At 43.1% G+C, this 26,689-nt stretch overlaps 2 long non-coding RNA genes across 9 annotated transcripts in view; one reads left to right on the forward strand and one right to left on the reverse strand.

Moving 5' to 3' along the window:
- Positions 1–26,689, forward strand: part of LOC137479801 (uncharacterized) — an 83,984-nt gene that overhangs the window by 34,556 nt on the left and 22,739 nt on the right. For 5 of the 8 annotated variants that reach the window (XR_011002527.1, XR_011002529.1, XR_011002526.1 and 2 more), the window contains exons 6-7: positions 23,061–23,265; positions 26,337–26,572. This is a non-coding gene — a long non-coding RNA (uncharacterized lncRNA). Of the gene's footprint in view, positions 1–20,705; positions 21,146–23,060; positions 23,266–26,336; positions 26,638–26,689 lie in introns of those variants that run through there. The other 3 variants (XR_011002524.1, XR_011002522.1, XR_011002523.1) reach the window with 2 other exon arrangements.
- LOC137479802 (uncharacterized) lies at positions 22,612–24,243 on the reverse strand. Its single transcript, XR_011002530.1, has 3 exons — positions 23,947–24,243; positions 23,686–23,788; positions 22,612–23,155 (listed from the first exon to the last, which is right to left on the reverse strand). It is a non-coding gene; the product is annotated as an uncharacterized lncRNA (long non-coding RNA).

The following is a 26,689-nucleotide window of genomic DNA, read 5'->3' on the forward strand; positions in this document are numbered from 1 at the left end:
TGCATGCTTGTATCTAACATTGACTATTACTTGTATTTTTTAATATTTTCATTAAAAAAAACAGCCTGAGTAGGCCCTCTGTGTTTCATCCTGGGTAGCACATTCCTGGGGTTCAATGGGCATCTCCTCTCCAAGCACTGCCTAGACCAACTGGCACTGCCAGAGGCTTGGCTGTCTTTTCCACAGTGCTTTCTCAGGGTGCCTGGTACTCAGACTGCCAGCACAAAAGCTGATTCAGAGCAGCTTGATGCTCAGGTATACTGAGAACTGAACCACAAGCAGATACCATCAAAACACATTTCACTTGTGACCTTTCACAGCCAATGAATTGGAGGGATTTTCCTTTACAGTGGATCAAATTTAAAACTACTTCCCAGGAGTGAAAGGTCATCTCGTGGAGTCATGATATCCAGTTAAATACAGCTAAATAGAACTCGTTAGCATCACAATGAATGGAGTTATATATTACCTGCTCTGGAGGATGACTGGAGTGGGTGGGGTAGATCCTTCATCACCCTTAATAAAGCACCACAATAGCAGAGAAAAAGCACAAAGAGCAGAATTTGACTAAATCTGCCCTTTAAATCTGTTTCTTCTGGCCAGCAATATGAGTGGTCAGAAAAACATGGGAAATGTCACATAAAGGATGTATTCTCCTCTTGCCATGTTTGCATTCACGGGAGCTACAATTCCATCCAAGTGAGAATATGCTCTGTACCAGCTCCCGGCGGGGCTTTGATCTGCAGATACAGCCTGCTCTGAGGAAAAAGGAAATCCAGTGATCTTGTGTCTGAAATTAGATTCCCACAGAGGGGCAAGCTGCCCCTCCAGACACTATCTGATTGGCAGAAGGACTTCATATATAAGTGGATCCATGACATCTTTTATCCTGCCAAGCCAAGAAATACTTCTGGGGAGTATTACCTGCTCTCCAGCCCTTTCCTAATGATTGTTATTTCAGCCCTGCTGTTTCTGGTCATAATTCATGAGGACTGCTTTTTCTGAGTGTAAAGCTGCATGGCTCTTTCCTCAGCACTGGCAGCAGGTCAGGGTTGTGAAATGAGTGCAGGAGGCTTTGCGATCTTTGGTGAAGAGGCTGTCTCAGATCAGGGGAGGATCCACACACAAAACTTGGTGTCATCATCCTGTGAAGTGAATAGCTCATAGTCAATCATTTACCTTGGTGATCTGGCTTTTTCTTTTCTCTCTCCCCTACTTGGCATTCTTGGGTCTTTGTATTCTACTTCTCTATTTTCTGGGGGAGAGAAGGATAGATGAGATCAAAGTGAAGGATCAGCTTCTTTGTTCATAATAAATAAGGAACTGTTTTAATTCTCTCAACTTTTTTTACAAGTGGCTCCTTTGCCTATATGTATTGCTTTGACTTTTCTGTACTTATTCAAGGCTTAATGGTCATAACAGCCAAGCAAGTTACTGTCATTAGGAGTCAAATAAAGCTGGGCATCTACAGAGGTTATTCTGCTGCTTAGTTCTTAGGGGATCATAGGAACCTCTGCTCTAGTGTCCAGCCAAACTGAATGTTGGGACTGCTGCACTCAAAACACCCACCTCAGTTAGCAAATTGCTGAGGACAGGCAGGGATGTGCAGGTTTTGAGCCATGATGGATGAACTGTCACTTTGCTATGGTAGATGGTGTTGAATTTCTGCTCTGGCTGGTTAAAGCAGATCCAAACTGCAGCAACTGTTAGAGAAATAAATCAGCTTTTCCATGTCTAGTGGCTACAGTGCCCTGTTCCCAGTCTTCCCCTGCCTCTGCTGCCTCTCAGCATCAAGGTCAGCAATCTGCTGCAATTCAAGAACCAAGAAAGAGCAAAACCAATTTTTTTTCCAATTTGTCTGAGTGTGTCAGTAAGTTGGTGAATTTTGCTCCCTGATGAAACTCCTGGAGAGGCCATGGGTGTGATGCAGCACATAGCAGTGCCTCTGGTGGCTGTTCAGGCACTGTGGCTGCATCTGAAACACCAGAGCAAGACCATGCAGTTCCCAAGTCATTAAGTAGAGAAAAACTGGGGACTCTTACCCCCTTCCAAAGGAAACTCTTTTTAATATCTTGCCTCAAGTATGATATGCCAGTCATACCTGCCACCAGTGTGTTGAAGCTGAAGGCAAGCATGTAAGGGAAGAAGTAATACAGAAAGGGGATCAGTAATGAGGCTTTACATTTATTCATACTAAACAGGGATTAGCTATGGTGGGTGTAAATTATTTTGTTAATGTACTCAAATAAACCAAAACTCAGTGCTATCAGTGTTCCTGTCTTAGCATCTTAGCATTTCCAGTGATTGACTGAGGGGATCTTGATGGAGGATGTTCCTGGGAGTAGTCTGGAATATTTACCTATTTACCCCCTTTTTTTTTTTTTTTTTTTTTTTTTTTTTTTTTTTTTTTTTTTTTTTTAATAAGGCTTGTATTTTAATGACTTGCAATAAACCTGCCATCCATGTACTGGAAATACCTCAAAATTTCCACCCCTGCCTAAGGCAAGCTCCACTGGAGTTAGGCAGTGCTGATTTACACCAGCTGAGGTGCCTGATTTTATTTTACTCTCATAGGATTTTTTTGTCCTTGGTTATAAAACTTTTACTAGCTGGAAGAGATCACATTCCATTCGGGAGCTCACTTTATGTCCTTCAGATAGCAAATCATCACCTTGGTGCAGACAAGTTTCAGCATTTCAGCATTGAGAAAAGGGGAGCAGGGAAGGGGAGCAGATTTAGCTTCCTAACTGAAGTGCTTCACACAGATGGGGAAATGCCTCAAGCAAAAGCAGGCAGAGGGAGCCTGTTCTGTAGAGAACATCTGGAAATGGAGACCTGTATATTCCTTTTCTTGATGCTCCCAGAGCTGCAGGGCACTTGTGTCCCAGAAGATGACTCCTGCTCTGACTCCAAGCTCTCCCCATCCTCTGCAGCCTCCTCCTTTCCCACAGGATTACCCTGATGACCAGGGGCATTTCCCAGGCTAAGGCTGCCTGAACACGTAACGTGATCCTGGGATCTGTCATCCTCTATTGGGTAATCAGCCACTTCTCTCTACCCCTATTTTTTAATGAGGAAATAATCCTTTTCTCCTGCTTTTAATGCAATATGTCTTTTTGAATGTATGGAAAGTCTGTGTACTTCTGAGCCACTGCTGAGTGATTCTATCATTTGGGTTTATCTTAGAATTATTCTGCAGTTTCCTGGTTTCTAAGGCAACCACACTTTTTGAATGAACTGTGGAGTAAATGAAGGTATCCAAAATATGTGACAGACAGATCAACCTACATTATGTGCCTCTGATATACTGAGTTACCTGCATGTAGCAGTTCAACTCTTTAAACATTTCAGTCTAAATAGTATCTTGAGGTCTTACAGAACCTGATTTATATCAGCTACAGGTCTGATTCTTGCTGATATGGGACATGGTGTTTGGTGTGGCGAGGCAGGTAAGGATTGTGAAAGGCAAAGGTGGTCCCTAAAGACTTCAGTAGGTTCTGGCAGTTTTCATTTGAATTAACTAATTGGAGAAATACTAAGAATGTTATCATGAGCATTGGTCTATGTGCAATTAAGGGATGACAGTGTTCTGTTTTCTAAATATTTTAACTAATTGGGAATCAAGGTACTGGGATTCTGAACTTTCCAGTCTCATTTTCTCTGCAGAAATGGCACTTTCTATGTCTTTTAAAGATAAGTGATTTTTCTAGTGCAGATCAGTTCAGAACCGCAGAAATTAATCTTATTTATTCTGAGGATACTAGCACCACTAACAAAACTGCAAGTCATGCAGCAGAAAGAGGATTTTCCCTATATCTGGTAACATATGAACATGAAATAGCAGCCTGCAAGCTTGGAGAGGGATGGCTCCTGGTGTCAAAGTGCAGCTTAAGTCAGCTCACTTGTACCCAGCCTTTTCTCTTGCAGAATTTATTTAGTGCTTGGAAGGCTGGATGGTGTGGGGGTTTCAGAATGACTGCTCTGAAAGCCCTGCCCATTGCACATGTCAGTCATGTACAGCTGGAGGGACTGACTGACAGCTTCAAGGATGACTGATAGGAGAGGGACTGAGTGAAATACTGCTTTCATTTTTTCCCCACAGCCTCTCAATGGCCTTGTGTGGTTATTTTTACATTTCCATATTAGTGCAAGCCTGAACCATGTGTGTCTTCTTTCAGACCAAATAGTTAAAGGAGACTTTTTATAATGCCAGGCCTACAGTACAACAATGCAGCATAACATGTACTTTCAACTACTGTGCACACCTCTTTAGCAAGGAAAACTTCTGATGCAGGTTTTCATCTTGCTTCATTTTTATGTGGTTCAGCCCTGGCACTTTTAGTTTCCTGCCCCTCCCCCCAAAAAATAAAATATTTGTTTAATAGATTTTGCATTGCTCTTGCATTTCCATTTTTAGCACATGCAGATGTGCTCTCTCTGATGGAACCTTTCATTTTGCTAAATGGGGAGAAGGATTTTTGCACACACCAACTGAGCTGCAATTAGGATTATTACAAGAAATAGATCCAGGGAAGGTTACTGTGTAGCTTGGTCTGAGGTTCCTCGGCAACAGACAGAGGAGATAAAAAATTGAAGATCTTTCCTTCATAGTATTCAGTTTTTCTTATACATCATCTCTTGTTAGGTCTTGACTTCCCCCAAGCCCCCCTGAGCACCCCAAGTTCTCTTCCCAGGCAAGCAGAAACGTGTAACTGTAGGGATCCCACGAGCCTTCTGTTGATGCCATCAGAACAGGACTCTTCAACAATGGGCTTGATTCAGCAACTCTCCTCAGAGCAGTCAAACATTACTCTGCCTTTGATTTCAGCACTCTTCTTGATTTTGGCTAAACAAAAATTGAGGTTATGCCCACCAAAGCTCTGGCATTTCAGCTGTCTTTATTCCGCCTTTGCCACTGAGTTAAAACAGAGAAAAGCAATTCATTTTCCAAACCCAAGCATTCATTTTCCTTAATCTGAAGTCAACAGCAATTTGTGAACATATTCTGTGGCATCCTTGCAGGGTTTTCACAAAAAGCTGGGTAACTCTTGCTGAGTGAGCCAGTCTGCAAAATTGCAGCAATTTTGTGAGGCACCAACATGGCAACAGTCACTGGGTGAATGCAGCTCAGCACCTCCAGCTGATGTAATTTTCAGGTACCCAAAATACCCCAGTCTCAGAAATGGAAGTGTAGAGTGATCTGCTGAATTCTGTCAGGCAGTTGTGACAGGGACAGTGGGTTTGGACCTCCTGTCTGCACTAGCAAAGCCTGGATGTGCCAGGGAGCTGGGGGCTGTTGCCATTAGGGAATTAACTCCAGACCATCAGCGCTGCCCCTCACACAGGCTATGAAAACAATCCTTATAAGAGGGCAGGAAGGCATCCCTTTAATTCCTAGAAATTGAGGGAAAACATTTTTTATGTGGGAGGGTTATTTTAAAAGCCTCCAACCTGTTTTTCTAAGGGAGCAGTCACCAGCTTTCCTAAAATGTTTGGACAGCCTAAGGACTGAAAGGTCTGAAGAGCTTCTCTGAGCTGAGCAAACTCAGGAGACAGCATTTCTTTATAAAAGTTTAACAGTGGGTGGTAAACATGGAAAAAAAGTCTCTTCCCTCACATTGCAATGCGACACATCACGTATAGCTTGTCAGGAAACAATGTCTGGGTTATGTTTGCTGCCAGGTATTACTACAGGAGGAACACCTGACATGGGATATCTTTTTTTCAGGCAGTTACTGGGTGGGGTTATCCACACCACTGCAGGTATTTGGGGATTAGCTGCACATCATTCAGCAGAACTGGGAGCATCACTTAGCAGAAACTGAAACAGGGACTGCTATGTGCAGCACATGCTGCTGTGGCTTTCTTTGAGAAGTCACGTGAACTACTCCAAATGTCCCCTGAACCACTCTGACTTCTCTGGAAATGAAGTAGATCCTCTCAGAGACAGTTAGGAAACTGAGTTAGCTCAACATCTTCTTATAAAGCAGGGTAATTTCTGAATTTAAAGCTTAGGATTCCTGTTGACTGAGATAGATGAGAAGGGAAGGAAACTCATAGCAGCATGGTCTTCACAGCCTGTTTTCCTGTTGGAAATCAATGGAATTCCCCCACACCACCCATATGTGAAGGTCTAGAACTATAACAAAGAGATTTGCACCACTAGAAATAATTTCCCTTTAGTGGATATGTTACTGTATTTACATACAGTTTTATATACACATATAACTAAGGGCAGATCAGATCACTGAATTATAATACTAATAAAAATACTAGAAAGATAAAATACTAAATCTTCTACAGCTGAGAGCATTCTATTCTGCAGACCTGGCCTCCTCAGCAGACAATTGAAGGCCAGATGATAAAAGTTTGGGTATGGCAGTGGTACTCTCTTTTGCCAATCTTTCTCTGTAGCAAAGTAAAATAATTCTGCTGTTATGTGAAGCCCAGATAAAACTGACGGCATGTGCCAGTGTGAAATTTTATCGGGTGAAATGCCTTCCCAAGATGCGCTGGTAGCACTGTCTTGCCTGCCAACCCAAAAGGCTCTGCTATGCTTTTGTTGCAACACTTACTGCTAAAATGAATTCTGGGAGTAGAAATTGCCTGCTCCCTCTGACAGCCTCTTCATTCAACATTTGTAATGGCCAGGTCTCCTCCCAAGCTCCTCCTCAAGCCACCTGAGTGTACTGAGCTCCATAGATCTTCCCCCACAGGCCAGGTTCTCCAGCTCCTGTATCATTTGTGTGATTCCCATCTAAACTCCTGTTCCCAGATACACAAGTGGACCTCCAAACTAGACATGGTTTTGCTGTTGTGATCTGAGAGTAGTTCCCCACTGAGGCAGGATCACTTCCCCAGCTCTAACTTGATACCTCCCTTCTCACACCCTGAGAGGACACACCTGCCCTTTGAGCTGCAGCTTTGCATTGAAAGCTCATGTTGAGGCTGTTATCTCCACTGACTTTTTCAGTCTCACTCAGGGTCACGTTTTTCCAAGACAGAATCTTCCATCTTACAGCTGTAATCTGCCCTCCAGGTTCCCAGATGTATCACCTTGCATTTGGCTGTATTAAATGCAGCCACACTGAATCACAATCATTTGACCAGGAGATTCAGCTCACTCTGTAATAGTAGCCAATCTTGGTGATGTCTGCTGAAACCTTATCAGTGAGAATTGTATATCATGACCCAGGTTGTTGGTAAAAATCTTTAAATCAATATTTAAAAAAAAAAAACAAAACTCTTCAGTTAGACCATGAGGGGATACTTCTACATTTTTTCTATGCATATTGCTAAAGGTATCCTGATAATTGGTATTTCTTCCTTAAAAATTGAACCCATCACAAAGATGGTTTTGAGCTATAGAAGATATATAAATATGATTCCTCTTAACAGAAATTTTAACTGAAAATTTCATTTACAGTCAAAAAATTCATTAATAACTTCATTAACAAACTGTCTTTGTGAGCCTGCCCCATAGTCCTTCTACCCTCTCCTTTAAACCCCAAAAATATCTCCCAGACAGGTTTTCTAACTGTTTACCTGTGTTGAGAATGGACTAATACATACACTGGTATGAATTATGCCTTTGGCACTAATTATCTGTTATTAAAATACCAAACAAACTGTTGCTTTATGTTTCTGGGATTGCTTCTGAATTAAGCTCTGTACAGTTTGGTTTCCTAAAAAAATTTATTTAGTCAGACCTGGACACCTCTCATTCCTCACCAGCAATAATTGAAATTATGAGTCAATTTGAACTAAATTTCCTGGTGAGACTAATATTCCAGACTTGTTACTTAGTAGTGAGTTTTGAAAGCAAATACCAACAAAAAGAGTGGAAGAACGAGGTCAACATAATGTCCATTGTTCAGCCAAGTTTGCTGCCTCACAAGACCTCACCTTGGAGAAGACCTTGGGGAAGCTGACTCCATATGTGCCAGGGCACTGGTGCAGCAATAGCTCAGTGTGGTGCTTGTCTCTTTGTCTCTCTCCACTGTTTTCTAATGCTAGAGTAAGTTTAAGGTGCCATTTCTCAACCAGCTCTGTACACATTGACCAGAGTCAGTGTGTTACACACACTCTGGAATGTGCCACACTTGTGTTGCAAAAATGTCTATTTTTGGTAGGCGCCATGTCCTATCCTTATTTCTGGTCCAGCGCCAGCATCCTAGTAAGAAAATGGCCTCTTCCTCCTGTTTCCCAAATGCAGAACAGATATAGCTGCAGACAGTTCCTGCTTTTTTCTACGTATTAATTTAGCACTTCTCTGTTTCAGTCTATTAATGATCATATGTGTGACCTATAGTTTGTGTGCTCTTAATAAGCTTTTCTTAAAATGCTTATATTCAGCTCTTTTGGCCATAGATATTTCAGGAATTCTGTTGGCTTCACTGAGCAGCAGTGAAGATTAGAGCTTTGATTTCACCTTATCTTGTTTCCATCTGCTGTACACACACTTTATATCATGATGATGCATCTACTTGCAGTATGTACAGCTGCAATACTGACATTAATGAGGGCTCCAAGATAGCATCTTTATTATAATAAGCTGTTAATATGGCCCTAAAATGCTGCTGCTTGTGGTTCTGCCTCAATATGAAGCAGCTGGCAGCTATGTCAATTGTCATTCTGAATAGATTAATATACAAGAAAATGAGAATTTATTAATATGAAGCAATGCACAGAGACTAAAGGAGGCAAATGGGCCCAGAGCTGCAGCTGACCTGGGCAGCAGCTTTCACAGAGCAGAAGCTCACGTGCACCTGATGAAACAAGGGCAAGAGTATTGCATTGTGATTTGGACAGAAATTGAAGATATGAAATCTGACTGAAGTGTACAGTTGTCTCCAGCACAGCACCCAACTCGCCAAATTCTGCTTTGTGATGATCTTTCTGAATAGAATTCTACTGCATAGGAATCTTGAAGAATATCACAGGAAAGCATTATCCCTATTTTGCAAGAAGACATTAAAGAAAAGTAATAGTACCCAAGCCCAGGCCCTTACTGTAATTGTGAATGTCTGAAATGTGCTCCTCTGAGTGCAGCATCATGCTGCAGGCACATCTCTGTGGCCTGAAGGCCACATATTCTATATTTAGTAACATGTTAAAAAGCTGACTTCTGATCTTAAGTTGGTATCAGGTAGAAAGCACAGAAATTGCAGCTGCAAGTGTGATATTTGTCATGTGTTGTTGTCTTCTCTTTCACCCAGTACTGGTCAGGGACTATCAATGGGGCAACTCATCCAGCAGCCTGTGAATGACAGCAGTGTATGTTCCACAGAAATGCTGATTTTTGAGACAGGCCCATCTTCCCATGCCAGCCTAACAACCACTGTCCACCTGGTGACAGTTTGGAAGAAAAATGAAGGTGAAAAATCAGAGCAAGAGGAACAGAGAGGGGTAAAGCTGAAGATGATTCGGGAGGGGAAAGCAACCCCTCCATAGATTGCATTTGCCCTCGCTTGCCTTGTGAATGGGAACTAAGTCGAGGTTACACAGAGATGTTAAAAAGATGAGACACAACACAAGAGGAAGCGGTGACGGGATGAAAGGTTCGCGGAGATCAAATGAGAGAAATGAGGACTCGAAGGGTCAGTCCTCCCTCTTATGCTTGCAAGTTCGGGCATTGGCTGTGCAAGGAACCAGGTTTGACAAAGCAGAAGGACAGACAGAGGGCTGCAGGGCCTGATCCTTCCCTCTGCTGCTCCAGGTTTCCATGCGTGACACCCCCAGTGACTGCGGGGCACAAAGCTGGGAGCAAAGGAGCAGCGGCTCCTCTGAACCAACCGTGCAGCAGCACTTAACCCCCACTGGGTGGGTCACAAACCTGAGATTACATCCTTGTTCCCCAAGGCCTGGGGACACTTTGGGAAGATTTTAAGAGCTCAATGTTTAACCGTTTATTTAGCAGCAAATGAAAGAAAGAGCAGGCTCTGTCTTGGCAAACATTTCTCTATAAAGTGGGAATGCTCATGAGTGAGCTGTTCACTGGAAGTCCTGTGGAATTCCAAATGTTTTTCACTCTCTGGTGAAAGCTGGAAAAGCAGCAAAGCGGTAATAGCCAAAAACATCCCAGGAAATATTTGGAAGCTGTGTAAAACTCCCACAGTAATAAGGGATGTAACCAATCCTGCAATAAGACCTTATGCAAAATTGCTCAGTGATTATGTATAACCACTGTGAGGTGAAGTCCATATCCCCCATATCCTTCTTCTTTCTGCAGACCCTGGTCTAAAGTGATTAAGGAGAAGAACTAATGCCTCTCAAAAGTATATCTACAACTTGAAATGTGAAGATTTTGAGGTTGAAAGCCATACTGAATTTAATGTGACTATTCTGTTCAGCTCTGTACTCCATGTACATAAGTAGCCATAGGGCTGGCTCATTAGCATTATTCCCACCATTACAGTAGTAAGGGAAGATAGTGTGTAAATGTAAGTATTATCCCTGAGTAACTTCAATTTTAGGGCTTTTTTCCTGGTCCAAAAATATCTATATCTTTTCCTCCCATTAAATATGGGAACATAAATTCATTATTTTTTTACACTGTGCAGTGCAACATGGTACAGAAACTTTAGAGGTGGTGCTAATGAAAACCAGAAGCACCTGGCAGCACAGAGGTGCAACTGGACTGGTGAGCCACAACACCCACAACACCTAACACTGCACTGGCATGGTCAGATTGTTTCTGGGCTCTGAGCTGGTGCCTCTGCAGGCTGAGAGGAAATGGCTGGGAGGGTGCTCTGAGCACACTGGAGGATGTCTCAGAAAGCTCAGGTTTGCACCGTGTGGGCCAAGCCTTTGTACCAGCTCCTGTAGGGTCTTGCTCCTACTGGGCTTTGCAGTTAAAATTCTCAGCATCATGAAAAGTCCTTGAGTTCAGTGGGAAGGCAAAAAGAGGAATCTTATAAGGAAAAGATGATTTTTCAACAAATATATGGGGGGGGGTTGTAAATGTGCCGATGGAAATTAATTACTTTCATAAAATACATAAGTGTATTAAGCCAGGCTGCTCACTGTCACTTCAGATCTTGCAAAGGTGATCTGCTACAGAAGTGGGGTTTTACTCATCAAAATTATTTTAATTTGAAATTAAATGCTCTTAAGAATAGCCTTTGAGATAAAGTATTGATCCTATAACAGAAAGTGTGTAAACACAATCTGTAACATGGAATGACATCTTGTAAAAGAAGAAATTGTTTCAATTTGTTTTCACACGGTTTTCAGTTGAAGCCACACCCCTGTGGTCCAAAAACTCTGAGAACACCTCCAAAGCAACACTTAATGTGTGTGTATGTGCATTAATGAATTTCTGTTCCCAGTGAAAGAGGACTGCACGTCTCAGCACTCTGAATAAGAACAGAGCATTCAATCCCTCTCCATAGCAAATTCAGCCTTCAACAAGTTAGTTCTTCCAGGGATGGCAGTGATGCAAAACTGCTTTGCAAATGTTTTTCTGGGTTTTGTTGCTAGGTGATGACTTGGAAAACTTTGCTATTCCTGCTGAGAGCTTTAAAAAAAACAGGCCTCACATTAAAGAGTACAAAAAATAGGCCATCTTGCTCCGTAACTCCCATTTCCTAACTCCTGGAGTTTGCACCTTGTGTGCCTTCTACACTCTCACATGCCCCTCTCTCTCCCTGCCTTGGATCTGCTTGCCAGAAATTGGAGGCCCAAAAAAACACTTCTATTACAGTGTAAGAAAAGGAGAGATCATTAATCTTTCTATGCCTGACCAAAATAAGCAATTCTGCAAGTGTGCATTGATTTATACTGACTTTTCTTTTCTAGTTAAATTTTAGCAGATTTTAATTTCATTAATCCTGGATGAACAGATTAATTACTGATGACATTGTTGCCATCTCTTTCGCATAGAAAGAAACAAGAAAGGCTTGGAGATGACTCCATAGTTGTTTGCTGAATCCTATACTTGGTCTGGATGCAAAATCCCTTGACAGGGTGGCACATGGGTAATTGATAAGGAAAAGAGGCAGAATTAACATTCAGGGTGGGAGGTCAAAGAGTTATTCATTGGGATACTTCCAAACTAGGCCTGTTGATGGGGAGGAATAAGGTGAATTTATTAAATTCATCGTTGGTATTTTTGTCTCTTGGTGCATTTTTAATGTAATTTATCCAAGATTACAGAGATGTGGCCTTGAAGTAGTATATGGCTAAACACAGTATGCTCAGAAACAATTAGACACTGCTGCTCTCCTTGAAAGCCATTTCTAAAAGCTAAAGTCTGGTGCTATAAACTGAATACAGGAACAAGCATTTTTTGTATATTAGGTGAGGACAATATATCAATAATTGTTTAAAATTATCAAAGCTAGAGGAGCAAACAGCTATTTTCAGCAGCCAGAAAATAATGATCATTGACCTTTATAGACTCAATTTGCAATCTGGCTCATTTGTAGCTTAATCCTCTTTCATGAGGCTGGCCAAGTAAGAAGACCCCAAATCTTATCTGCAGCAAAGTTCTTGGCATTTGACAACATTTGGTCTCAAAGTGATAGCAATTCTTGAGTGTAACTGGCACTGTACAACTCTATTGAAAGACATAAAGCCAAGAATTTCAGGCCCTAATCCTGTAAATCCTTGCTTTTTTTTTTTTTTTTTTAATCTATTCATGTGAAAAGCTCCCTCAGCTTCGGGGGCACCATTGCTAGTCATGACATTTGGCACATGAGAATTTCTGTATGTTCAGGGTCTGAAGCCAGGAGGACCAACAAGCCGCAGGGTCTGCCTCGACTTTCCACCACCCATTGCTGGGAGGCTTTTGGCAGGTGTGGTTTGGCTCTGCCCTGGGACTGGTTTCTCTCCCTGTGCAGCCTCCACAGCAGCCCCAGCGCTCGCAGTCGCTTTAGCACTTCATGAGTTCTGGTGTGATGACAGGAGTTGTGTTCTGTCTCATCACCAAGCAGTAACTTAGGTGAGGGGTGGGAAAGAGGCACTTGCTTCTGAGTCTAGGGATAGGCAGCACAGGAGCAAGTGGCACCGACATTGTCCACAGAGGTTGCTGCATTTCTGGCTGGTTTTTCAGGTTTCTTTCTTTAACAAACTTAAGTAATTGAGAATGTAGTCATGACAGATGGATTAGCTTCTTTCCAGCCTTCACTATACAGAGTGGATGGCAACTCTACTCTCCAAGATTGAGATGCATTTATTATCTAATTATGTGTTCATTTCCAGGAGAAAAATTATTAATTGCAGCACTACTGTTCTGTGCAGAACACTTTAAGAGATGGGGGGAACTGGATACTGCATAGAGAGGGGACTTTTTGTGGTTGGTGGTGTTTAATGCCTGCTCACTAGTGAGCTTTATATGTGGATTATAGATATCTTCAGCTAAGGCTAAAGTTCTTCAAATTTACTAGTTAAAATCAACTGCTTGCTTTCAGAATGGCTTAGAGTGAGTTTGCTCCTCATTGTGAATTGTGCTGGTCCTTGGTCTTGCTGATGTCAGGGCAAAGCCTACCAGCATTCTATATTTCATTTTGTTCTTGTCAGCCATCTTCAAGAAAAATGTTGTGGGTCAGTCCTTGTTTTTGGTATAGCAATGAATTATCATTAGAAGCTTGCTCCAGTCTAGTTGGTACATACTAACATGTTTTAAACATGTTTGAGTATTGGGGTTTTTTTAATATGTCTGTAAATGCTCTGGAGTCCTTTGGGAAGGGTAATGCTAATCTTTCAGGTGCAAAAATTATCCAGTAGCTTCAAAGAAAGGCAAAACCAAAAAACAGCTTCTTACTCAGCAACATTCAATCTCAGTACAAGAGTTTAGAGGAATCAGCCACTGTGGAAGATAAAAAAGAGCACATCAAGTGAAGCTGTGTCGAGGATGCAAGAAGGGAAAGGGGACTCCAGTTCTGCTTTCAGATATTTTGAAACAGTGGTGGAAAATATGTTGATTTAATCAAATAAAAACAATTTGCAGTAGTGCAGTGCCTAGGGAGAGTAGTTCACTTACACACCAGCACTGTGAAAGATGCCATGTAAAAGGAGGTCAGGGAGGACAGTCACCAGTGTCTGTGGGCATCTTTTCCTAGTCTGGTAGAGGGTTTGTGCCTGGCTGAGGTGGCACAGTGGGAATTAGTGTGATGCTCTCCATTGTCTGTTTTCCTGTGGGACCAAAGGGTTACAAAAGTATTATGTTTATGCCCATCTGTGTGTTCCCTGATAAGGACTTTTTCACTTATTTGCTGATTTCATCTAAGCTTGACAAAATCTTGAAGGTCTCAAAGGTCAGTAAGTTCCTACAGGTCTCAAGAGGTTTTCAATTCATCTTGAGGCAGGGGCCTATACTGTGGAAAATTAGTTTAGGAAAGGGGGAAGAACACATATAAATTACCAATTATGTCAAATACTTCTACTGAAACTTCATCCTCAGACACTAAAGGCAATGTGTAGGAAACCAAACTTCATTAGCTTCTTTAACTAGAAGAACTGCTTGTTTCATTCAGGGAGTTAAACAGACATAGGAGAAGTTTGCTTGCCGAAAGGGCAGCAGGATCTGGGAAATGCATGGGGATGGTGGATCCTGGCTCCAGCAGAACTGTTACTAGACCAGACACATTCAGAAATCTGTGCTGTGAGGTGTCCAAACCCAAATGACCTAATTGCCCTCAAATGGAGACAGTTATGGAGCATGGTGCAATTGTCCAAATACTCGGAAATTTGGACCCTTGCAGCAAAGAAAAAAAAGTCTGGATAGCTGAGCTAGAAGATGAGCTAATGATTAGTTTGCTTCTCATTATGACTGGTAACTTTGTATTAGATGCCAGGAATAGTCTGTGGAAACTCCCTTTAAAGATGTGTCTTGGATCACACAAATGATTTCCAGGCAATTAGTTGAAGTGAGCAAACTGTCCAGGGCACACAGTTAATAAGGGCTACATGCTGCAGGAGTTATCCAGGAAAAAAAAAAAAAAAAATTCTGAAAACAGTTCAAAGATCGAGCACTTTTCTGGGGATTTTAGCTATGTGAGCCCAGGGTGATCTGTCCATTTCCTAAATGTGCATTTCCAACAACAAGCAGCCAGTAGCAGAGAGGAGCCCCCTTAGTGACAGGGGAGAACCTGGGAATCAAGGAAACACCAGTACAGGTGGAGAATATGGTGACTTCCCAGGGTTCCCATCTGCAACAGATCTGCAGATCTGTATCCATAGATGGGATGTGGCAAAATCACCTTGGGAAGTCTCAGCAGTGATTCACCCATGCACTGCACCAGCCAGATCCAGGCCAAAAGCTTCGTTAGAGTGGCAGAAAGTAGCAAGCCATGGTGGGAAGTGAGAGGAAGGAGATCAAGCCATGAGAGTGTGGACAGGCAGCTGCTGGCTCTGCTCTGGGCAGTCTGGAGCAGGACCCAAAATAAAAAGAGAGAAAGCCTATAGTAGAATGCCTCTCAGTGCTACTGGAGAAGGTAACAGTACAAATATTATAGAATGTCTTGAGAGGGTGATGCCTGACTGCAGAAAAACCTCCATTTCCATTAAAGAATTAGGTCCAGGAGGCGCTGCTGGCAGCCACTGTCAGTCACAGGGAGTGTTGTTGCTGATACTCATATTTGCAGTCAGTATGCACTCTGGATCTATTTTCTTTTAATAAATAGTTTCCTCATTCAAAAAAAAATGAGGTTTCCATCACACTAAAGGCAATCACAGGTGGAAACAATTTTTTCAAGTCATTTTTTCAAATAGTTTCAGCAGATGAAAGAATTGGAGTGAAATCGCTGATGCCTTTGGCGTGAGCTCTGTTACTGAGCTGGTAATTGAAGGAAGAGACCATTGACAATGTATTTCAAGGCTTATCTTTCATATTTTGTTTTTTCCTACAACTACTCAACCAGAATTTTATTTTTATTTCAGTTCAGAGCAGAAGCAGCCAAACTGATCATATCCCTCTATATACAGTATAAGAGGTTTTTTTTTTTTCTTTTTTTTCCCACTTCTCAAGAAAGGAGGAATACACTGGTTTTGTTCCAACTTTTTCTAGGCAGGTTTTGGTTCAGCAGCCAGGATAGAATGTGTCTCCATCTCTCCAGATGTGTACACACAGGTGGAGCTCACTTGGGGCTGAAGCAAGTGAGGTGAATCCCATGGGGCTGGCCTGAGCACAGACATGCCAGTGCTGTGGCACTGGACAGACTGGTTCTTTGGAAGGCTAATTGAAAACCTGCCCTAACCAAGTGAGCAAGAAGAGTTACTCAGGCATATAAATGTGCACAAAGAAGATGAGGGGGTTCTGATTGCCATGGGGTGTTAGACATGTAAGGATGCTTGGGTTTGCTGCTGAAGGATTGGGTCTGCTGTCACTGAAAGGGTCTCCAGAGCTGCTTAGACCCTGGTGTCTTCCTAACATGGCTGGAAATAGTTTGGTCACTGAGAAAGAATTTAGATGTAAAGGTGATCTGTGTTTAGATGGTGCTTAGGATGCTGGGGCTAGCTATCGACAGGTAGAAAAAGACAGTGTTGAAAGCAAAAATTATTTGTTGCTATGAACATACTTAAAGGGGTTCCTACCATGAGACTGGGAGGAAATGGGAAAGAGGGAAAAGATCTGGAGAGGTTTGCATGGCACTAGAACTGCTTTGCTTCTTCATGTGACTGGCAAGGCTGTGCTGGAGGATCATGGCACTGCCTTGGGCTCCATGGAGCAGTGAGTAAAGCCAGGATGGAAACGTTGCAAGGGGTTGATCTACAGAGCCAAATTAATTTTCTCACGATGCCATGAGTTCAAACAGTTCCCACCCATCCACTGCTCCTGGCTGCTCCCCCTGTCCCTTCCCAACTGGCAAAACCATTGTCTGTGGATCCATGTTGTGAGCTGGCACAAATGGAAAATCCTTTTCCAGCTGCATCAGCTCTGAGATCCGCTTCAGTGTTGTGGCAACACTTCCAAGGGGCAGTGGAGGCCATGACAAGCAGCAGGGCGTGGGAATATCTTAGTTGGTATTGCCATCAGGAGCCTGCCCATAAATGTCTCTCAAATTCAGAGAAAGCAAGCACCACTTTTCTTACAGGGTCACCGTGAGAAACTGTGTAAACTTCTTTCAGAAATCATGTTAAAACAATTGTGCCTTCCAACTCAAACACCCCAGATCCAAAAATGTGATCTCTGCAGAAGCTACAGGAAAGGGCACCCTGCGTGTCTTTTGGTGGTGTCTGGGATGTCGTAGGCAGCACTGAAGCAAAAGTTTTCAAATAGGCTTCAAAAAATAAGTAATTTGTCTGTTTTTCTCCTGTGTTCTGACTCATTAGGGATCACATTTTCTACCTAAACAAGAATCCTTTTTAAAATGTAATGACTACAGAAGTTAGGGCTTTAAGCAAAATAGAAATGTATTGAGACTGACACTAGGAGTGTGGGAGTTGATAGCTCCAACACTTTTACTTGTAACTACTGTCAGATTTTGAAATTCAGTTGAGTGGAGAGGTGTCATGAGGCAGCCAGTTTAGAAACATTTGAAATTGGGTAGGTTCTGCCTCAGCCCTAATTGCAAAAGGAAAGAAAAGCATGTTTAAAACAACAATCTCCTCTTTTCTCTGGGACCTAGTGAGCAAAAATGAGGCTTTAAAAAAGACTTTGTTGCAGAACTTCCACTACACTGAAAGATTACAGCCCCACTTTTTTTTTTCCTTTTTTTTTTCTTTACAATATGAAAGAAAGGCAAGTTCACTGTAAGTAGAAAAGCAAATAACCAGGCTAGGAATTTCTAAGTACAAAGCAGATGGATACACACGGCCCTTTTTGGAATACTTGGGTATGTTTCCTTAGCCACCACAGCTTGTTTTGCACTCCATATTGCTCCACACAGGCCATTGTTGCCATGCACCTGTCTGTAATTTTGGAGGTTCATCTACCTCCAGGAAACTATATTTAAAATCCTCAGCGCTGATTAGAGGGAAGGAAAAAGTTCAGGGGAAGGGATTTCCTAGTTCACAAATAAGAATGTGCAGTGGAGCACTCACTAAGTAAACAGAAAACATGGGCAGCTGAGAGAAATCAATTTAGCTGAACAAACAATGTTCCATGTAATGAACTACTAATTATCCTTTTATGCCATGTCAGTCTGAGTGATTACAGAGCTGTGCAGTTTAATTTGACGTTTGAGCATTGCCTTGCTCCATTAGCCTCATATAAAGCTATGACACGTTGAGAGGAATTAAAAAAAAATGGTGGTGGGATGGGGGGGAAGTGGGCTGCATTTATCCAGAACTAAGTAAGCACCTGTAGCAGTTACGGGGAAAGGAGCTTCTCCATTTCTTTTTCTTTTGGTTTTTTAAATCTTGGTTGTGGTGAGAGGGGCAGCACTTGAGAGGTAAGAAAGAGGATGGCTGGTGCTCACAGAAAACTCCTTCAGAGTGTTGATAATGTCCCAGTTCTTTAGACCCCATTTTAAACTATCATTGAGGGCTTGAATAAATAAATTGCATAGATCAGACACGCATACAGATCAAGGGAAAAGTGGATGGTAAACAATACAGTGTGGGAGCAAATACATTTTCCTGGATACTTTCTTTTCACTGGAGATTTGCACACAGTAGGTAAATCAAATCCCTAGGTGCTTGGGAAATCTCGTGGTTAATCTAGGACTGAAGGACATGTATTATAAATACTGCTTTATTATCACACTGTTTGTCCAACTACCTGTACTGATAACAGGATTAGAGGGAATTAACATATGGAGAAAGCTAAAGACAGTTTGTTGGGATATATATTAGGGCTATTAACTCTAGGAGTACCAGTGAAGTACCTGCAGTCTGATGTAGAGCTACACATTTTGGACTAGATTTTTCTTTCATAAAAGGTAAGGCAAGCCAAACACCACCAAAGTTTTGAGAGAAATTTCCATGGGGATGGTGCAGATGCAGGGAGGCCTGTGCCTTGTGTCTAGGCAATACATCAACACATGAAACAGCGTCATGAGGGATAAAAATGATATTTTTATTGCCAGTGTCTAATGGCAATATTTATGGGGTTGGATTCATTTAAGTCCAAGTTGAAAAGCAAATGTTTAAAAAACATTTGGTGTAACTGCCTGATATCTCTGCTATGCACACCATTGGAATATGTGCCATGGGACTTGCCAGGCTTCCTCTTCCCTCACTAGGACATAGATGAGAACTCCCAGGTTGGGATAATATTTTTTAAAAAGCCTTTACAAAATTCTAAATATTTTAAAATTCTCTTTTAAATCTTGAGGAGAATTAATAGAAACTGAAGTTAATTTTTTTTTAAAATAAGAAGAAATATGAAAGTAAAAATCCTTTCCAAAACTGGGAAACTCAAAGAGCCAGTTGACTATTTTGGCTGAGATGCAGCTCCTAGGAGGCCAGATCCTTGGCAGGGGCAGGCTGATTTCGATGAAGCATCCCTCTCTTGTGCACGAAGGATGGGGCCTGGCGCAGAGTACAAGGTGCCCCCTCTCTCACGCTTGCTGTTGACACTCAGCCTGCTCGCTTTGGCAGCCCCCAGGCTGTCTCGGGGTCTCACAGGTGGCCCCCACCCTGCCTTCTTTTTTTTTTTTTTTTTCTTTATTTCTGTTGAGAACTATCCCTTTGACAGCCCTAAAGCCTGGGTGCCCCTGTGCTGGAGCCGTGGTGCCGCTCAGCTCGGGCACACCCAGTGGTGTTAGGGCACCTGCTTGCTGCACAGGCCGTGGCCCTCAGCCACATGCTGGGGGTGTTCCATGGGACTCAGTCACCTGCCGGGTGATACCAGTGTCTTGTTCGTTCTCTTTTCTTGTTTTGGTGCTTATCCCACTGGTCTGGCCTGAAGCTGAGTTGAATTTCTGCTCTGCTGTGAGGCATGACCAAGCCGCAGGCTCTTACCCCAGGGCTGAACCGGCCCCTGTGTCCGTCCCTAAAGCTCGTTGGACACATTGGGGCCTTTCTCCACTGTGCATTTGTAGCTCTGTTGACACTAATGGGGGTGACATGTGTCTATCCAGGGAGAATGGCCCCCATTGACTGTGGCAGCTCCCCGGCCTTGAGCGGAGCTCGTCACTTGATTAAGCCAAACTAATGAGGCACGACCGGGGCCAATGGGAATGTGTGGGACTGAGGCATTGCAAAAGCTGGTGGAAACCTGCAGCTTTACTGGGGGCTGGGTTTTGTTATGCCAGGCAAAGTCACGGGATGCCATGGGATGGAGTGTGCAGGAGCAGGTGCTGTCACACAGAAATGAGCAGTGCACAGAGGTTCATGCTGCTGGTGACAGCACCCGAACCGCCCTCTTCAAGTGGTAATTACATGGGAGAGTGCCTTGTGTGCATAGCAGGGTTTAAAACTAGGTTTGGTCTCGGCTCTTGCTCAGTGTCTTTCTACATTCAGTGTCTGAATTTGGCCCTGTGGCTCTTTCTCTTGGGCATGTGCACAGGAGCATTTTTGGCTCTTCAGCAGACAGCCCAGTGTCCAAGGCAGGCAGCATCTTTTTCACCAACATTTAACAGCATCACTTTGGGAAATGGGAAGAAAGGGGAAAGCAGAGACACTGTAGCAAGTGTTTCTTGCACGTTGCCTGCTCTGCAAGAAGAGTTACCAGAGGCATAGCTTGTCCATGGGAGCTCTCCCTCATGTGCACTGCTGGTCACTAGTCCAAGTGCAGAGCACCAGCTGTACTCACAAGAGGCTGGAGGAACATGGGGGGCTGGACTCTTTTTCTTTGGCTGGGCCCAAAGCATCTAAACTGGGCCAGATGCAAGAATGTAAACCCAAGGCATGTGCTTGGAAGTTCAGTACGAGCACCACTGTGCTTGCAGAAAAGCAGGTTGGGAGAAAAATCAAGAGACTGACACCTGAAGAACTGAGAGCATGGACATGGCCTCCATGAACAAAGACGGACCCCCATAAGGGCACCAAATGCTGCCTGCTGAACTGAGACCAGGAACTCTGGCCTTGCTGCAAAACACAGCATCATCCCAAACCACTGTGGTAATGTGAGGGCACAACCTGGTAGTCCAGGGCCAGACTACAAAAGCAGATAGGTCAGTTGTGGATTTTGAGAGAAAAAAGTATTAAAAAACCTCTCAGTTCTATTTAAATACTTGCTGTTTTGGAGAGGCTGGGTGAGAAGTTGCTTGTACTTTCCCCTGTACTTTACCTGCTGGTACATTCCAGGTCAGAGGAGGTTTGTATTTTTGTCATATTGCAATACTTGCCTTTATGTAAGTGCTGCTAAGAATAAAATTAGCAGTGGGAGAAAAACATCAGTTTGATGTCTAAATTTGGAAAACTTGATGAATAACTCTATTAACTGCGTTGTAGGGAGAGAAAAGAATAGCAATCTTTTGTTTAAAGAAAAGATAAAATAAATATGAAATAAGAGCTAATTGCCTTCTCTGGTTTTCTGAGGTGGGTTCTTAAACACTCTCTTGTCCCCTTCAGAGGATAAATATGAATTGGCTCTGATCTGTGGGACTCTGGCTTGAGAAGATATGGTCAGTTGGATCTGAGAGGCTTCAACATGATTATCAAATGCTCTCAGTATTTGTGAAGGGAGGGAGCAAAGGGGAAGAGACTTTGTCCTCCCAGAGGGCAGATTCCTGCCAGGTGTTGGGCAGCACCACTGGCCTCACTGGCACGGCCCCAGCAGGCAGTCCCTGTCCCAGGACACCAGTTAACCAGCAAGGAGCAGCACAGGGCAGGAGAATGCCAGCCTAAAACTGCCCCAAGCACCACCAGTTTCTCCCTGTGCCTGCATCCCAGGCTGTGTGGGACTGTGCTCTCCATTCATGTCCTACAGTGATCATAGCACACCTAAGAGTCTTTTGGCTTTGTCCAGAGCTCTGGGGGATGCTGCCATCTGCACCTTGCAGGCACCTCTTTCTGCCTGCCCCAAAGTTTAGTACAAGGCAGTAAAGTCCCTATGACAGACCACAGCATTTTATGGCAAGAACTGTCTCCTTTTGCCCAGTATCTCTGGCAGCTGTACCCATCACTTTTCTTGGCACATCCAGAACAGGTCACTTTTACCTTTATTGGTAAATTAGAGATTATTGATCAAGCAACTGAGATTGAAAACAGAGGTTAGAAATGAAAATATTTATTAGTCAGATACTAGGCTAGTACAGTCCTTGTTGATCTTAAGACATGGATAATTATCTGGTCATCTTGTTTGTTCACTCCTCTAAATCTTTCTTGAGTAAGAAGATGGCATGTAAATGTGAATGTCCTGTTTAGTTGTTCTTCCCAAGGGGCAGCCTTGGGTACTTAACAACCATTTCCTTCTCTTCTTTTGTACTTAATTGGCTGGACATGGAGGAGAGGCAGTGCATAAACTCAGCAAATATTGTTTATGTTCTTCCTGTAACTGCTCTTTGGACACCTACAGGTCATTAATTCTTTTGTTTACAGTTAACCTAACAGGAGCAGCTCTCCTGCCCAGTCTGAGCTGTTCCCTCAGATGTGGGCTGCTGGCCCATTCCCACTGAGCTGTGCTACCAGACGTGTTCAGGAGGGACCAGGACTCCTGGGACATTACTCACTTTCTGCTGAGACTAGAAGAGATAGAGGTCATATGGCAATAATACAGATAACCAGAATTCTCTGTTTTCCCAGCCTATCCTCCATATACTGACAGAGTTGTCTAAAGAGTGATATTATTAATTTTGTGGGGGCATCAGACCTTGCTAGCAGGTGGATGCTGCTGCTGAAAAGGGAGTAAGAGCTATGCTGTGACTACAGATCTATCACACAAAAGCCCAAAGCTGTTACTGCACCCTGCAAGAAACAGCCTGTGGTGATGGAAAGAAAATCAGCATCATCCTATGACACTGCTGTTCCTGTAGGTTGTGAATTTAAAAGAAGGCAGGCTGAGGGAGGGAGTTTGGAAATCCCTGCTGATCAGGAGTGAGACTATTTTTCTCCTTTAAGAACATTTGCTCAGGTTTTAATTTCCAGTGTTTCCAGTTGCCATATCAACCTGAGAAATTTGCCTGGCAATTGATGGCATATTTTTCAATGGATGATTAAAATCTTAGTTGCATCAGGTTCAGCATTTGTTTGCTAGGAATTCACTTTATGCTATTTTACTTCATTCCCAGTATTTGCTTTCCAAGCCATGTTAGCAGATGACCAAGGATGCCCACCCTTCCTTCGCCCAGGCACATATCAGGTTCAGGAGTCCATGTGCAGAAGTCTGGAGCCAGGTCAAAATACAGCCAACATCAGTAGCTGGGAGAAAGTCTGTGGGACGCATCCTACAGGCTGGGAAAGGCCACAACATCAACAGAAACACTCTGGCTGAAGGCAAGTGGCAGTTTCAGCTTTTTTGCTGCTCTGGAGAGCAGTTGCAGGAGGCAGAGTGGAGGGAAGGGAGGTTGCCTCTGGCTTTGCTGTTCAACAGTGTATTGGTGTTCTGAGAACCTGCATCTGCATTCAGCACCACCGAGGTGGGGAAGGAGCCCGCACCCACTCCCAATGGTACCCAAAAATCCCTGTGTCCCCCATCTGTTCACCCATGTCCTCTCTCCAGCCCATCCCTAGCCATGCATGGGTCACTGGTGCTAATGGGGACTAATCTGCCCCAGTGCAGATGAATCTGCAGGGACTTTTCTGGGGTGAATATATTGTTTGGTTTGTTGTGAGCTTGGGGTAGGTTTTTTTTTTTTTTTCTTTAAAAGGAATAAGAATGGAAAACAAGAAAGTCAAAAAGCCCTGAATCTTTACCTTTTTAAAGTGGAGACACCGCCACAGCAGGACATAATGGCTTGCTGTGGTGGTGGTGGTTTGCCTGAGAGCCTGGAGATTTATGTAATGAGAAACACAATTCCTGCAAAGAACATTGTTAAATCTTTTCAAAATTTCAGCTATAAGCCATTTTATTGCTAATAATATGGCTAGATTCTTCTTTTGAAGAATCTGGGAATGTTTGACAAGTGGGGAAAATGGAGAGGACTTGAGGCACCATAATCTGTATTTTCCATTTACCTTGCTTGAAGCTTGAACAACACATGTGCCACAAATGATTTGTTTATTCCTAAGCGCTCCCAAGGAGCCCAGTCTCCATTCTCAGGCATATAATGGCTATTCAAATGAAAGCTTTAATAGGTTGTTGCAGATCTGATACCAATGCAGTGAGAGAAAGAGATATGCAAATATTCAAAATTAAACAAACTAGCTCCTGCCCTTTGCCTTTGGAGGTTCAGCATCATATCTGGACAGTGTCACCAGCGCAATGAGCCTGCTAGACTCAGCTCTCTGGAGAATGAGTTTGTTTTTCTCCTTTCCCACTGCCACCCCCCCCCCCCCCACTTTGCCTTACAAAGCTTCACTTGAAAGTGAAAGTTATTTTGCTTGAAATATTTTATCTGTAGCACTAATGGGGAAGGAGAGCTCCTGTGAGGGCTGAAATACGCAACATGTTCAGATTTGAGCCTGAGGAACATTTCTGGGGAAAGGTCCTCTGTGCTGGTTTGCTCCACATCTTAAAACAAGGCCCTGAACCTCAATGCCTTCTCCTGAGCATTTCTTCATGCTGTAGAAACAATTTTGGAAGAGTGACACAAACAAAAGTCCAATTAGGGGCTGCAGTCTAAATAAAACCTGTTTCTGCCCAAACCACAAGACAAATCAGGGGCTTCACTGGTTCTTAACACCAGTTCTTCTGTTTCTTTTTTGCTCCATGTCTTGTGTGTATGAGTCAGGCCCCAAAGCCACTTCAAAAATGTAAAAATAACATGTCATCCACCTAACCACTGAAACTGTGCCAGCAGCTAGTGTGTGCACTGAACAGCAGTGAAAAATAATAATTTTACATCAAGAACACCATAAAATTTTTTCAGTGCCTTCCAGGTTCTTGGAAAACTACTGTTATCTTGTCCAACCCTCAAGGCTTTTTGCACAATTATCTATTAGTTCTGTGGTTGGTTTTCAAAAAGGCAGTGCTGGAAACAGAGGCCATGCAGCAAATCACACAGTTGGAGGTGGAAATGCAGCTGTGCCTCCTCCACAGGATGTCCATGCACGGCTCGATTCTGCTCCTGGTTCAGGGGTGCAATCCCTGGAGCATCCCTGTCTTGCCTCCCATCTTCTGTGCTCTGATCACAAGAGCTTTGAAGCAAAACTTGCCTCTTGTTCCATCATTATTGCTGGTGTACCAAACTTTGTCAGCAATAAAATATCTCTGTAGATCTGCAAACATCTAGAAAACCCCTGAGCTACAGGAGTTCAGCTGAAGCTGCAGCTTCAGACATGAAGATAGAGCCCTGTGCTCAGCAGAAGGCATGAAGGGGATCTTGCTTTGGCGGGGGTGTCTGGACAGTGTTCTGGCTGTAACAGGTACCAGGGTGTGTTGGAAGCAGTGTGGGAAGTGGGTTTGCACCTCAGAGATTTGAAGCTCTGCCTCACTGATGTTAACCAAGGCTGGACACCACAGGGTTTCAGGGAGGAGGATCTGATGAGGGCAAATGAGGAAAAGAGCTTTAAAAAATAAATGCCCAGCTTTAATTTAGCTAGTCCTTTCCTTCAGAACCCAGGAGGGAAAAGCCCAATAGCCAAAATGATAGGAGAAAGAAGATCTTCCTTTGCAAGTGTGAACAATATCATACAGAAATGTTCTCCAAATCTGTGTTTTATGAGACTGATTGCAGCTTTAGCCAAAACCTATATTTGAATATGGCTAGACAGTGGAATTAAAGGTGATCTCTGGCCATGTTTAAACATGAACTGGGCCATAAGCTACTTACAGGCTGTGGTTACAAAAGAATAGAAAGGGCTGACTCACAGTGGGAGAGCACGAGGCTGGTGGGTTCCCATGCAATCCTCCCTGTGCTCTGCAGGTGCCTGGGTGTTCCTGGGGATCCTGAACACCCCCTGCTCCCCAGACACCTCCCTTGACACTGGCAGCTCGTTGGTATTTCTGAAAGCCTGACTTAAAGGCTGAAGATGAGAAGTGTTTCTTTTGGCCTGTCAGCAGCACAAATGAGCAGAAAGAATGGAATTCTCCAAAGTTTTTCCAGAATGCATGCCCAATTCAAACAGACTCATCCGCCTTCCTTGCAAGTGTGATTCCCAGATCACAGCTACGTCTAGCACAGACTTCCCTAACACCATCTCCAGTGGCATTAGTGTGCTGAAGCAGGTTTGTATTTTTCCAATTAAAAAATATTAATTAAAAGCTGATACATCTTGTGGGAAGCTCTTGATTTTGGCCCACCTAATTTTCAGTTTTATACATTTTTAGTTGGTCATCATTTCATAATGAAATATATTCTTTCACAAAGAGGAACACATGAGTCTATAGGGGGAAATATATTAAGGATAAAATAATATTTAAGCATTAAACAAATCGGCATCTAACCAGTTTTTGTTTCCTTCAGACAACCAATTTTCAGAAATTGAGATTACCTGTTCTTGTGCTGTTTAAGACTGGTGAGAAAATGCAAAATTCTGAAATGTGTGCAAGGTTGGAGAGCAGTTTTCCACTGAGCTCTCCTCAGATGAGATTGCAGAAATTCTTCTGTTTTCTCCTTCCTCCCTGGCTCTGCCACCAGGCAATTCTGTTCACACTGCTCTCCAAGACAAAATCTGAGCCAGGCTGAGATTTGTGCTGATGGTGAGCGCCTGCCTTTCTTTCTATTTTTCTTTCTTTAAATAAAACAATTTCCTAAGGCTTTGAAATGGGGCTGATAAAAAGCAGCTTTTAAAATGCATTTTAGTAAATAGTTTGAAA

This window comes from Anomalospiza imberbis, chromosome 10 (genome assembly GCF_031753505.1).
Source record: "Anomalospiza imberbis isolate Cuckoo-Finch-1a 21T00152 chromosome 10, ASM3175350v1, whole genome shotgun sequence".
In the NCBI taxonomy this organism is placed as follows: Eukaryota; Metazoa; Chordata; class Aves; order Passeriformes; family Viduidae; genus Anomalospiza; species Anomalospiza imberbis.